Raw genomic sequence first — 14,385 nt, 5'->3', positions numbered from 1 at the left:
GGCCGCGTTTATATATATATATATTTTTGGAATGCTCTCCCTTAAAAAAATGAAAGTGAAGTAAGTATGATTTCACAACGGTGAAATTGATATCTCCGATGACAAAATATTTAGATAGGGAAAAAATCAGCGAACATAATCAAATTAAAAAAAAAATTGGTTGTCTGTAAAGTCGGTTTACGGACGATAGTTTAACGTGACAACGTCATTACAAAACATTGATGAAATGATTGATCCATATTCCAGAAGAAAAGGAAATATCATATTCGGCCTGAGACTGAGCCGTAATAGGTTTTTGCAACCAAACCATTTAGGCATTAAAAATATTATATTTCTTGAGGAAGATTTTTTTTTAATTTTTCAATCTTTTGCATGATAAAATCTACCTCTGCATACTATTATGAATAAAATTGAATCAATTTTATTAAATTATCACTATTTTGTATGGATACAAAGGAGTGAAATGAAATGTGCAATTGAATTAATAAATTTACTTTTATTTGTATTCATTAATTCAAATATATTTATTGCTTTTGAAATGTTGCGTGCGCCATATTTATTTTTACAAGTACAAAAAAAAATTCGCAGCTGCCGGGATTCGAACCGTCAACTTCAGCAAAGAGTTAGGTACGCTAACCACACGCCCACGAGGCCATACTAACATAATGTAGTTTCAAATGTTATATATATATTAATAAAAACTTTGTTCACGGTAGGGATATAATATTAACACGATTTTATAACAAATACGCATCCCAAATACACCTAACTTATTTATAATGTGTTACAATATTTTTTAAAACATTGTGCAAAAGATCCCGGGTGTAATTTGAATTATTATGTGTAACTGTAAAACACCATTGTTGGTTCAAAACGTATTTGAATTTTCAACATTACTTTTAAATAACCGTACCGATTGTGATGAAAATCGGTGGACGATCGTTAAATTACATAATATTAATAATTCAAACGACGAAAATATGATTGAAAAGTCAAATCGATGGTTGTTCCAATCGAGTGGAAGAGAGATGCCACGCATGCGTACAATGAGCATGAAGAGAGATGCCACGCATGCGTACAATGAGCAAACAGAACACATCCGTAGTGGGACATCCGTAGTGGGACACTTTTTCGTGCGTGCAGCCGGCGTTCATCGATTTATTAGACGTTGTCCCATCAAAATAAAAAATTTGACGCATTATCACTGTACAAAATTAAAACCTAAATGTTTTTTTTAATTAATAAATTATCTTACATCATTTATTTTACTGCGTTATTTGTTTAAGTAATTTTTTTCTGGAAAAAATACCATAATTTATAATTGGTACAATATAAATAATATCTTTAAAATGGCGCGAGTGAAGCCACCAGCGATAGTTTACATTTAAGTAACTATAAGACAAAACTTAGCTAGACATACGTAGTCTCTGTAGAGACTACGCCCAAATCAATATCTTAATTGCACCCGTCTCCAAAGCCTTAAATCTAGCGCCGAGAACAGTATTGCATCTCCACCGAGCTGGCGCGCGCTAGCACCCTCGACACTTGTTGAATGTTGCGCAGACGACGCATCTCGACTCTCGAGTTCACATCCCTGTAGGCCCAGTCCACTGGGGACCGCGGGCAGAGCGGCGGTGCGGCGCGCAGACGACACAGGCTCGACACAGCTCCGGGACAACACGAGCCCCCAGACATATCCCGGGCAGGAACAACACGGGACAGCGTCAACATACTTGGGCAAACACAATATAGAACCATAGCAGGCGGGAAATGAGACAACGAAGACATTACACCAAAATAATAAACCCAGGCAAAAAAAGAATGGCCGAGCCGGGTGGAAGATCGAAAATCGAATATCGATTCTCGGCGCACTACCCTCTTCATGTATCCCCACCTCCCTTCTCTTCCTACTTTCTGCTTCCTCGTTCCTCTCCCTCATGCCCTCCCCTCTTTTGACGTGAATATGTCTTTGAAATTGCTTCCATAGTGGGAGTAAAATCAAAAAACGAATGATAACAAAATCGGGGGATACAGTTTTGTGTTGAAGCTACATATATATCATCTCCATCCAAAATTTAATTACACCACTGGATAGCTAAAGGATCAAAGAATTCGTTGCGCTAAGTGAGAACTGTGACGTATCGTGCGCGGTGGAGGGGGAAGCGCCGCCATTTTAAGGTCATTTTCCTGCGTTTCGAGATTTCCATTTAGTATAACTTTGGACTCGGACAAGCTACGACGTTCATTTCAGTTTCAATCGTCAGCTCTCGTCAAAATCTATCGATTGCATATATAAAACTTTAGTGTAAAGAAGGTTACAGTGAATATATATGGTGTTTTAAAAAACTCGAAGTATCCTGTATGCCATTTGTGTCGTACTTTTCGTATCACAGACCTAAAATTAATAAAGTTATAACATGGTAATTATTTGTTTACTTTATATCTTTCCTGAACCAGACGAACGGAAAATGTTGCTATCATGAACCAAACATGGAAACCCGAACGACTTCTTACTGTTCAAAAAAATTATTATAACATTCATAAAATAGCGTATTTGATATTTTGCATAGAAAATATTATATGTACGTACACGTATTCACGTACAACACACGGCTGTGTCCATGACACATCCACAGCCCATTTGTTTTTTATAGTTTTGTACACGCACGCTGGGTATCTCGCAATGCATTAATAAGCTGGAGTCGCTGGCCTCGGCCTCATTATAGTGATATTTTAATTCGAGTGAATTAGTCTTCGGTACGGCGGCTGCTGGCAGGCGTATTGTGAATGCTGATTTGTGGTAACATCGTATATGGTGGCTACATCATCAATATTTAGATTTTGTTTTGTAGTAAATATCCTTAGTTTCAGCCCGCCACCCTCTAAATTATGTTTGGCTCTTTTTACGTATTTTTCTAGTTAAATAATTCCTTGGATAAATTTGCCATGACAAACCTTCATGAGCACCATGGAAATACCATTGCAATTGTAGGATTTGAGTCCTTGGATTTAGCCTAACTGCCTCTTGAGGCACGAAACCCGGAGATTCCTTATTACGAATAATTAGTTTTCCCCACTAGGGTAATTTTTTGTACGAGAGACTGATACCTCCCTGGATAGCATGAGCTGTCGTGTTGTTACTCGCTCTTTTTTGATGTCTAAAATTAAGTTTTATTGCATGTGTATTTAGCCTCTAGACTTTAAATGTTAACGTTATTGTTAATTATTAAGCTAAACGTTAACATGTTTATTATTTCTGTTTTTCTTTTAAATAGGTGCCGAGGCTTCTCAATGTGCCGTTCGCTTCGGGTTGTGGCAAGTAACGAGTGAACGTACTCTTTTATGTATATCTTGAAGTTGTGCATTGGTGTAACACATTCTTGGGTAGCAAATTATCTGTGTGCTAATACACCCTCTTTGATAATTATAATGGAAACATTTAAAACCTTAATTTTTTTACTAAACATTTGTATTCAGATTGCGTCATTTATATCAAACATGATATTGCAAAGAGTCGATATTTTGTGCTCTATTATGCATGAGATTTTGTATTCAAATGCTTTGCCTTGTATTTGTCTTTTAACCTGAATTTTTACTAGTGTTCAGATGACTGGCTAAGATTTCTTGTTATTTACTGTTGTAAGATGATTTCTTTGATATTGTTAGCTCCTTGTTGCTCATTTTTGTTTCAATTGTCCTTAAAGCATATGGTACATAAAATATCACAGATAATTTCTTGTTAATAAATATATCACTAACACTTATCTTTTGCCATTCCAAAACAAGCTTTGAACCCTTGTGTGAACTGTCAACTATTCTTCAGGAGTGTGTAAGGTGATGGGAGCGGGGATCGCTTCCAATACGGTGCAATGTGACAGCGACATAACATTCCCGGAAGGCCAACCCGGGCAGGCAGCAATTGTGACAGCGATGACACGACTCCAGGAGACTTCACCCATGCAGGCAGAAAAGGTGACAGTCGATACATGACTCCAGGAGAATCAACCCATGCAGGTAGGGAATGTTACAGAGATGACACGACTCCAGGTGAGTCATCGTGGGCAGGCAAGGATATGTGACAGCTCTAACTGCAAGAAAGTGCAATGTGATGCACCAGTGTTCGTGTTAGAGTAGGCATTAGACGGCATTTGGATCTTTCTACCAGGTGGTGTACTGTGCACCTGTACCAGGCTCAGGCTAAAGTAGGCCTAGCTGGCTGCACTTGGAGCTACCTCGCAGTCATGTACTTCCATGCAACAGTGCTGGTGCTGAAGTAAGCCTTGGTAGTTAGCAATTGACACTAGCTGTCGTTACGTACCTATACTGTGTTTGCAACAGTGCTTGTATTGCAGTAGGCCTAACTTGCCAGCACTTTATGGTGGTTGCTGGGAGGTGTTATGCTGCGCTCGTAATGGTTAGAGGCATAGCTGGCAAGCAGGTGATGCTAGTTGCCGAGAGTTTTAATGCGGTGATCAAGAGCTATTGTTAGAGTAGGCCTAGCTGGCCAGCAATTTGCACTTGCTCCCCAGAGTTTTACTATCGTGAACCAGTGCTCGAGCTACAGTAGGACTAGGTGCACAACAGTTGGTACTAGCAGCCAGGAGGTATGTTGTGGTGCACCAATGCTAATGTTGCAGTAGGCATTGCTGGCCAGCACTTGGCACTAGCTGCTGGAAAGTGTACTGAGGTGCATGTTAGCTCGTGCTGCAAAAACCCTATATGGATACCACTTGATGCTAGCTGCTGAGTGATATACTTTGGTACACCAGTGCTGTTACTAAAGTAAGCCTATATGGCCAGCAATTTGTGCTAGCTGCTGGGATGTGTTGTGGTCTACCAGTGCTATTGATAAAGTAAGCTTAGCTGGCCAGTACTCGTATCTAGCTGCCAGAAGGTATGCTGCGGTGCACTAGTGCTTTTGTTAGAGAAGGTCTAGCTGCCCGGCACTTGGTGCTATCTATCAGAAGGCATACGGCATACGACAGTGTACTAGTGCTTGTTCTGGAAAAGGCTTAGGTGCCCGGATATTGGTGCTAGTTGCTTGGAATTTTGTTGCAGCACACCAATGCTGCAATTGGCCTAGCTGTTTAGCACTGGCTGCTAGGAGCGTAGTGCACCAGTGCTCATGCTGTAGAAGGTTTAGGGGAAGCATTGCCTAATGCTAGCTGTTGGAATATGTACAGTGTTGCACCAGTGCTCATGTTGGAGAAGACCTTGGTGGTCAACACTTTAAGATTACTGCCAGGCTGTTAATTTTAGTGCTCCAATTGTCATGCTGCAGTAGGCCTAGGTGGCCGCCGCCTAATGCTAGAACTTGACTCTAGTTACAAGGAGATGTACTGCGTAGTACCATCGCTTGTACTGCAGTAAGACCTGAGTGTCCTGCTCTTGGCGCTGGCTAGAGCACGCCCTGCTGGTTCAACACGAGCACATCCATCTCGCACGACAGCTCGGTGGCAGCGCTAATCAATGCTGCCGGCAGCTCAAGCCGCACAAGATGGATGTGCTCCTGGTCCCTTGCCCTTGCACGCCTCTGGCTGGGGTAACCCGCACCGTCTTGTTCTCGCCGGTCAGTCTCAGATAATTAGCCAGTAGTCATTCGTATTTAAAATCTATGTCTCTTATTAGTTATATTGTTTTTAAAGTTATTTTACTAATACTTTAAATCAGTACATATGTTCTATATAAACCAATAAATTATATACTATATATATTTTGTAATTTACCTTTTTCTTGAAGACTAATTTAGATATCTAGACTAATAATAAAACATTTCGAGGCAAAAAGTGGGTACACTGTATGAAATGACATAGTTTGTCTTCTAGGTATAAACTGCGTACGAGGTGAAAATATAACACAAGTTCTTCTGACTTTAATACTCTCACCTGAAAGGAGTGATTCCCGATTGGCTGCAGCTGTAGGTCAATCACAGCCTTCCTTTCGTCTAGTTGGCCTGTTGGTTTGGCCAATCACAGTTGGGCTTATGTGATTGGCTGGGAGTGCTGGCAAATCAGTGGCCTCTTCTCTTCTGATTGGCTAAGCTGTTTAGCCAACCAGAGGTGACCTGTATTTTGTTTGATGCAGAGCTAAGTTATGAGTTTTTCTAAAGAGTCGACCCCATATTCAGCTTATTTGTAGCTGTCTTCTCTATTTATCATTTCTGGGTGTTTTAATTTCTACTGATTCTCGAATGTATATTTTCTTGTATTCTCAGATGTTGGCAATGATGTGGAATTGGTTGAAATCAATGCTGTGTCTGGTTTCCAAGGAATGTTCTTTTATAGCTGATCGTGAGTTGTCATGTTTATAGTCACTGATATGTTCTTTAACTCTTGTGATTATTCGTTGGCCAGATTATTTTATATATATATAGGTGTGTGTGTATACCTTGCCACAAGAACATGGAATCTTGTGCACACCAGCTAGGTTTTCTATTGGAGTTTTTTCTTTCACAGATATCAGAGACCCCTCTTTCTTGCTTACAGTTTTGAGAGTTGTATGAATTTCTTGCTTCCTAAGAAACCTTGCCACTTGGTTTGAAATTCCTTTGACATAAGGAATGAAAGCTATATTAGGAAAATGCTCTTTCTTTTGCTGCTAAGGTGACTGCATGGCTTTCCTAATTTCTGATTTTTAATAACCATTTTCTTGAAGAGCACTTATTATATTTTTCATTTCTTCCCCAATATTGTCTTCTTCGCAAATGGCTCTACTCTGTTAACAAAAGTTAAGATAGCTGTTCTCTTCTGAGATGGAGCGTGTGTGAACTCGCTTGCAGATCCTTTCCGCGTGAATTGGCTTGCAATATGCGATGTGTCAGGGAATCAGGAGAGCAACACTTTAGATATTGCGAGATGCAATGTGATGACTGCAGTATACGTATGGGCTATTTAGAAGAAACTTGGGATACACAATGAGAAGACTGTAGTTTTTGGAATAACAAAGAAAGAGTAGAACCGAAACACACAACAAAAGGACTGCATATATGCCTTGCCAGGAAAACAGGAGAAAGCCCTTCGTCTATAACCAGATGTAATGAGTATGCTACAATATGTGCCATGCCAGAGAACAAGAAGACAACACTTGAGGTATTTTGATATCCGATGAGAGGACTGCAATATGTGCCATGTTAAGAAACCAGGAGAGCATCACTTGATCTAGGATGATATGGTGAGATGACTGAAGTTTCTAACATTTCCAAGAACAAGGAAATAGGCACTTGTTATATAAATACACACAATGAGTGATCTGCAATATATGCCATATTAGTGAACTAGGAGGGCTACATTTTGGCTATGGCGAGACATTATCATTTGACTCCAGTTAGGGCCTCATCAGAGGACCACAATAGCAGCGCTTTGGCTAGCATGATAGGAATGTCATATGTGCTGTGACAGAGGACCAGGAGAGCAGCCTTTCGTCTTTTGTGAGATAAGATCTGTCGCCATCACTTTGTGTCATGTCAGAGTAAAAAGAGAGCAGCTCAAAGGCTATTGAGAGACATGATGAAAATATGGCAGTATATGCCAATACAGAGATGTAAGAGAACAGTACTTCTGCTATTTCGAAACATGATGAGAGAACTGCAGTACCTGCAGTATCAGAGAATAAGGATAAGAACATTCGGGATATCGGGACACACAATAAGAGGACAGTAGTGTAACCTGTTTCAGGGAAGCAGTAGAGCAGCACTTGGTGTAGAAAAACACGCAAAGTCAGTGGACTGTAGTTTTGTGCCATACTGGGAACTAGAAAAGCAGCATTTTGTATAATGTAGATGCAATGAGACAACTGCCGTATGTGCCATTTATAGGATACCAAGAGAATAGTATTTGGGTTAGTAGGACCCATGAAAGTGGACCGAATTATTTCCATGTCATGGTACCAGTTGAGCAGCACTTTGTCTAGCAGGAAATGATGTGATGACTGTAGTTTTTCTGTGTCAAAAACCCAGGATAGCAGCACTTGGAGAGAAACAGTTAGGCTAGCAAGACACATGATGAGAGTACTGCAGTATGTGGCATATCAGAGAACCAGTTGAGTAGCATTTTGCTAATGTGTGACATAAAATGAGGTCTGCAGATTGTGCTGTGTCAAAGAACCAGTACAGCTACTCCTCTGCTATTGCAAGACACAATGAGACTACTGCATGGTGTGCTGTGTCTGGGAACTAAAAGAGCAGTACTTAAAAAAATACGACACTCAATGATAGGACTGCCGCATTTACCGTGTCAGAAAACTACGACAACACCCCTTTGGCTATTGCTAATCGCGATGTGATGACAGAATTTTTGCAGTATCAGAGAACCATAAGACCAACAATTAGGCTATTATGAGACCCGTTAAGAAGAATGCTATAAGTACTGTGTCAGAGTACTAGAAGATCAGCATTTTGGCTAGCAGGACACACGATAAGAATTCAGCAGGATGTGCCGTGACAGGACACCAGGAGAGCAGCATATTTTGGAAAACCCAAAATTTGAAATCTCATAAGTTTTAAGTGTGTTCTTCGCTGATATCTATTAACAATATGAAGAAATGTTACATATTTGTGTCCCAAAATGTCAATGTTAGATATCTATTATTGTTGTCTACTTACTTTAGAAACAAGTATCTATTTTACTCTCTTTGGGATTTATTTCGGAAAATAGTTTCTTCCTTTTCGGAAAATGGTTGTCTACATGTGTTGTTAAATTATATAAAGTTATAGTTTAAACAATATAATACCCCGTTTTTATCATTGAATGGATTAGAAAATAAAATTTAAATTAAAGTATTTGTCCAACAGCCAAATAATGCACCACAACATAACTAAAAACCGAGGGTGCTTGATATCATCTGTCTCAAATTTTCTATCAGCAATAATAATACGATTTATAATAGATTTTCTATTACTAATTTTAGGATATAGTCAATACGAAAATTTTAGGATATACTAATTACGAAAATGAAAATATGAACCTAATAAGAATAATGAACGACATACTGCCAGCGACTGTGCTACAGTGGACAGCGCGAGCTGAGAGCGGCAGGCACTCACCTGGTAGAGGACGAACCACCGCAGCTGCCACTTGGTGCTGTCGGCAGCCCTCTTGTGCAGGTAGCCGGCCAGGGAGTGGTCGAAGTGCGCGCGCTCCGACAGCATCGCCAGCTGGCTGTCGTTCACACGAATAGTGCGCTGCATCTTCGGGCTCAGCATCTCTGCCGTCTGGACCACACGGCACCGTCCGCAGCCCTACCGCTCGCTTCACGTGTCAATTGTCAGGTAACAGTAAGTCAACTAAGGTTTCTCAGTATCTACTTTCACTTCTAACCAGTAAACTATTAAGTCACATTAATATTTCAGTTAAGTCGTAGATTATTAATTTCTTACTAAAGGTTACTATTATCTTAAAATTGCTGATTTTGTACTATTTGTTTTATTAATCCAAACTATAACCGAATAATATGTTTAAATACTAGAATCGAAGATATAGGTTCAAGAATCAGTTGTATTTTTTATTAAAAAGATTGTCGTTCAACAATTTTCACTATATATTAAATGTAGCTACGAAAAGTTCCCATTTCCTATCTAAATGTGTTCCAATAATTTTCAGAAACTAAAACATGTTAATTCGTCTCTTCAGAAACAATTATTTGTGGTACTTTCTCGTACTTTAAACTTATGATAAATTTGTTTTTAGATCACTTCCATTGTACAATCACATTTAATCTTCATGATTTTTCAACATTTATTGGAATGTAACATATCAGAGAGTAGTAAAAATGTCAAGGCTTTTAACTATAACATAATACTAAAATAAAATGCATGTTGTTTCTTAACTCTTGAATAAACCACCAATGGAGATCTAGTCCAGGTATGCTCTGCAAGGTTGTTGAATCAGACGATGGTAGGTGATGGTGGATTCAGAGGGCAACGAGCAGGCGGGCCACGCGGCGCCGGCGCGGACGGCTCATGGCGCGCGGGGCGGCGGGGGGCGCCGGCCGTGCCAGTGGTCCAGCAGCCTCAGGTCGCCCTCGTCCACGGAGTGCAGCACCAGCACCAGCAGCGACAGAGGCAGCAGCAGCAGCAGGCAGATGAACAGCAGCGACAGTCCCAGCCACGCGGAGCAGCACCAGTCACAAGAGCAGGCGGTCCATTGCATCAGATCCCTCGCCAGCATCCGGCATCAGCGTCGGTCAGATGTGACACGAGTTTACTCACATACTTTCACATTTACTAATACATTTCTTGGTTATTTCCTTCGAAATAACTGCCCAACAGTTCACTACAGGAAGAAATATTTTTTCTGATTATTTTGAAGCACTTCTTCTTTCTTGTATGAAATATTTGCGTCTTTTGTACTTGGCTCAGTCTATTTTGGTAAGATTAGACAGAAAATAGTAATTTATGAAAGTTTTGTAGATTTTTATAGAGGCAGGTACTTAAAAAGTGACCAAATAAATTTAAGTTGCCGAATAAACTTGCAAATTTTATCAATTTCACAAAGCAGCTGGTTGCTATAGTGTATGCAAAACCAAAAACAACTCTTGAAATAGTTAAGTCTCTACGACAGTGACTTGAGACGAAATCTTCGCTAAGTTATTATCACCCGTCATTGTTGCTGCTGTTGTTTGAAATCATTTCCACCTGAAACAAAAAAATAACATCACTAAGGTACACAAAACTCTAAATTAGCACAGTTTGAATGTTTTAATTATTATTTTTTATGTAAACGTGCCATCCTTGGTGGTTTATGAGTTAAAACAGATGTCTGTAAACTATTGCGTCATGGGATAGAGTTCCACCTTAAGTTTGGGTGTTTTGAGAACAAGTCAATTAGTAACAATGTAAGTTATAAAGTTATATAGCTTTAGCATCTTGGTCTATAATAAATTACCGATCTATCACCTATTTTTGCTCATCTTTATTGTCAGTTAACTATTGTAGATAATATTCTTAATCATCTATTCATTTAAATTTGGTATAATAATTTATATTTCATGTGGTGCATAGTCCTTCACCATATTTAATACCATATCCTATAACATTTTCATATCACTAACACTCAAGATTTGTTGATAATTATGTTTAACCAAAAATATGCCTCCTCTTAACTCATGATACAAAATATCCATACATATTTAATTATCACGTACAAAACCAAAATATTTTATTTCTATAACTTAATAAAGAAAATACAATCTTTGTTTGAGAGAAAGAGGTAATTTTTACATAAATAGATAACCGAAAACACGACAGAATTTTGGTAGATAAGACATAGAAGATGATATTTACAAAACAATGAATAAGTCTCTAATAACATTCCTAATTCTGTTAAGACATTTCAAAAGTTTTCAACCCCATTTGTCATAATACGTCATTGTATAAATTAACCAGTGCTGGCCTATTTGAAAGTGCTGTTACATGGTTTCTAGACTATGTGAATAACCGTTTTCAGTTGGTGGGAATATATACAGCTGATGGGAAAATTAAATCATCTTTAAAAGTATTGCCACTAGAAGTAGTATGTATATGACGTTACTGCGACAATGTTTTTCTTATGGGACTACGGTTTGGTAAATTTTTGGCTTATAAGAATGGCTTTTTCTTGCATTTATCAAGATAATTAGGTTACGTATCAGTATTAACGTTAACACATACGTAAAGGTTAAAAGACTATAATTTACATGAGCTGGATGCATGGGATAGCTCATATTGATGCGCAGTTATGAACTGTAAATCAAATCACCACTGTATTTTAATTATTGTAATCAGTATCATTGTATTTACATACTTAATGTTTTTTTTCTAAATTGGGTAATTCGGAGATGCACACCTGTAGCAAGTAGAGTTTACTATCGCGTGTTCACCCAGGCCATAATTATAATTTTAGAAATTGTAATAACATTGTTTTTCAATTTTCATAAAGTAAAGTAAACAGTTAACAACATTTTAAGCCTTTTCTTGTGTTTGTGCTCGAATCAGAGTAAGAGGATTAGATGCTTAATCCAGGGTAACACGAGCTTGTATTTGACTTTATAGTTTGTGTTCACAACCCGCGTAAAAGCCTCACTTTTTCTAATCATTCGTATCTATTCCTTACCCCTGAGGACAATAGGATACTTGTAGAAAACTTAAATATTTCAAAGAGAATGAGTAATATTGGATGAAAATCACTGACATTCATAGTGATATGTAGAAAAATCACATAAATATTGATCTTACTTAAAGCCCAAAATCATTAAACACTTATTTTTTCTTGACAATTCTATGCATTGTTTAACACATACAGCTAAGCCCAGGCAAAACCATACCATCAAATCTCAACAATTGTGTTGCATAATTAAAAAACATCCACTTTCTAGTTTCATGTGAGAGAAGTGTATCTACTTCAAAATTAAACATAGACAATGAATACAAAAAAAAAAGAGTCTACAGGGATAACATTAAACAGAAGAAAACTCACGTAATTCCATATTGGGAAAACAACACTAGGCATGATTCTATAAGAAAATGATAGCCCAAAATGGCTTTCTTGTTGTTTCGTTCATTTAAATAAGTTAAATAATCAAATTATGCATGTTAAAAAAATTAGTAAATATTTACCAATTAGAAACTTTTACTGACTAATTGAATGTCTTTTTTTAACTAACTAATAAAAAGAATGATGTTCTCAATTCGTGTGTGTGTGTGTGTGTGTGTGTATATATATATATATATATATATATATATATATATATATATATCTGTGTGTGTTTTATGTATGTTCGGGCATAACTTCTATGTTTATGAACCGATTTTAATGATTATTTTTGCGTTGGGTTCAATATAGCTCCAAAGTGGTCCCGTTTTAATTTCTTTGTTATTGGACCTTGTACTTGAAAGATACTCCACGGAACTCCTCAAAATAAAATATGAAATGTGTAGTGATTGAGGTATTGCTAGGTTTATGACAATCCAGAAACAACCTAACTATGGTCAAGGACGTGGTGAACTGGACTGGACTTGGACTACGAATGTTCACGACAAACAGCACAAATGTGTAGATTGAGTTATTGTGAATATTATGTCAATAATATAGATACCTTACTATATAACAAAGCAGAAACACATCGGAGCTCTTTAGCAAAAAATTACAACATTATTTGGTGAATTGATTTATTGTGTGTGAATTATTCAATTTTTAATACATGTTATAAGTAAAAACGATAATTTGTTACTATAGAATGTCAATTACAGGAGAAAGTTATACTTCGTAATCGTATCATTTCTAACAATACTCTTTCGTCGGGTGGCCTACACAATAATTAATTTGTTTATAAATCATACAATGCTATTTCTTTTCCAAGGTTTTCACACGACTGAGAGCTACATACATATGCTCTTTAGCGAAATTTTTGTTTCCTATAGGTCTATAACAGCTTTATCAAGTGTAGTATCCTGTAACTTGTGCACCGTAACTGCCCAGTTTAGTATAAAATGTATCATTCGGTGCTCGACGTCTGAGTATCCTTCAGTCGCCTGAAATGTTGTAAAAGCAAGAGTTATCGCAACCAAGCCATCTTCCTCTTTCATTCTGATTCCAATCGTATCATCATCAAATTTCATTAATACACATTCAGGTAATTCGCCTTCTTCGATTTGTTCTCTCCGAAGAGCAGGTCACTTTAAAGTTCTTGACAATCCCAATCCATTTATAAGCCGGTCTGAGACCGATATATTTCGCCTTAGCATGACCCGGGATTCTCCAGCCAACTTCATCGTTAATAATAAACTTCCGCAGTTTTTGACATCTTTTGGAACGACAATGTTTGGTGGCGTCTTTCCATAAGTGACTAATTCACGAGACTCATCTACATCGTTTACTGTTGGCATGGTATTGTTTTAAACACCCACTTGTTTCACAGTTGGATGTATTATAATTACAACTCCGTCAGAAAACTCCCTTGTTAAATATATTTTGCGACGTTCACATAGCAATAACATATAGTTGGTAGTTAATTCACCAACTCGCAAATTAATAAACAAATAAATCAATTCGCTATCGTTTCGTTGGTGTATAAATATTGTCAGCTCCCAAAATGAAAACTGACGCCACAAATTAATTTCTGTTGCAAAAAGATTATGGTTATAAAACAACACCAGTGACCTCTGATAGGAGGCAATTGAATTATATCACCAAAGAGTAAGATTTTACCTCCACCAAAACTTTTTATAGTTGTTTTTAAATTCCTGTAGACGTAAATGGATAATTCTCAAATTGTCATAGGATAACATTGAACTTTCGTCAAAGACTAACAAATTTATATGGCACCACTTGCGTCTCTCTTGTTGAAGCTTCTGTCCAGTCAAACGATTAAATGTCATGGTGTTGTCTCTTTCGATAGGAAGTAAAAATACGG

At 37.8% G+C, this 14,385-nt stretch overlaps 1 protein-coding gene across 1 annotated transcript in view; it reads right to left on the bottom strand.

Moving 5' to 3' along the window:
* The window catches only part of LOC134536698 (ras-specific guanine nucleotide-releasing factor 2-like), a 400,528-nt gene extending 391,429 nt beyond the window's left edge, over positions 1–9,099 (bottom strand). Inside the window, exon 1 of the mRNA XM_063376561.1 lies at positions 9,041–9,099. The gene's annotated coding sequence lies outside the window, so the exon portion shown is untranslated. The remainder of the gene's footprint in view (positions 1–9,040) is intronic.
* Between the last annotated feature and the right edge of the window lie 5,286 nt (positions 9,100–14,385).

Source organism: Bacillus rossius, chromosome 11 (genome assembly GCF_032445375.1).
Source record: "Bacillus rossius redtenbacheri isolate Brsri chromosome 11, Brsri_v3, whole genome shotgun sequence".
Classification (NCBI taxonomy): Eukaryota; Metazoa; Arthropoda; class Insecta; order Phasmatodea; family Bacillidae; genus Bacillus; species Bacillus rossius.
This window is presented reverse-complemented; position numbering and strand designations above follow the sequence as displayed.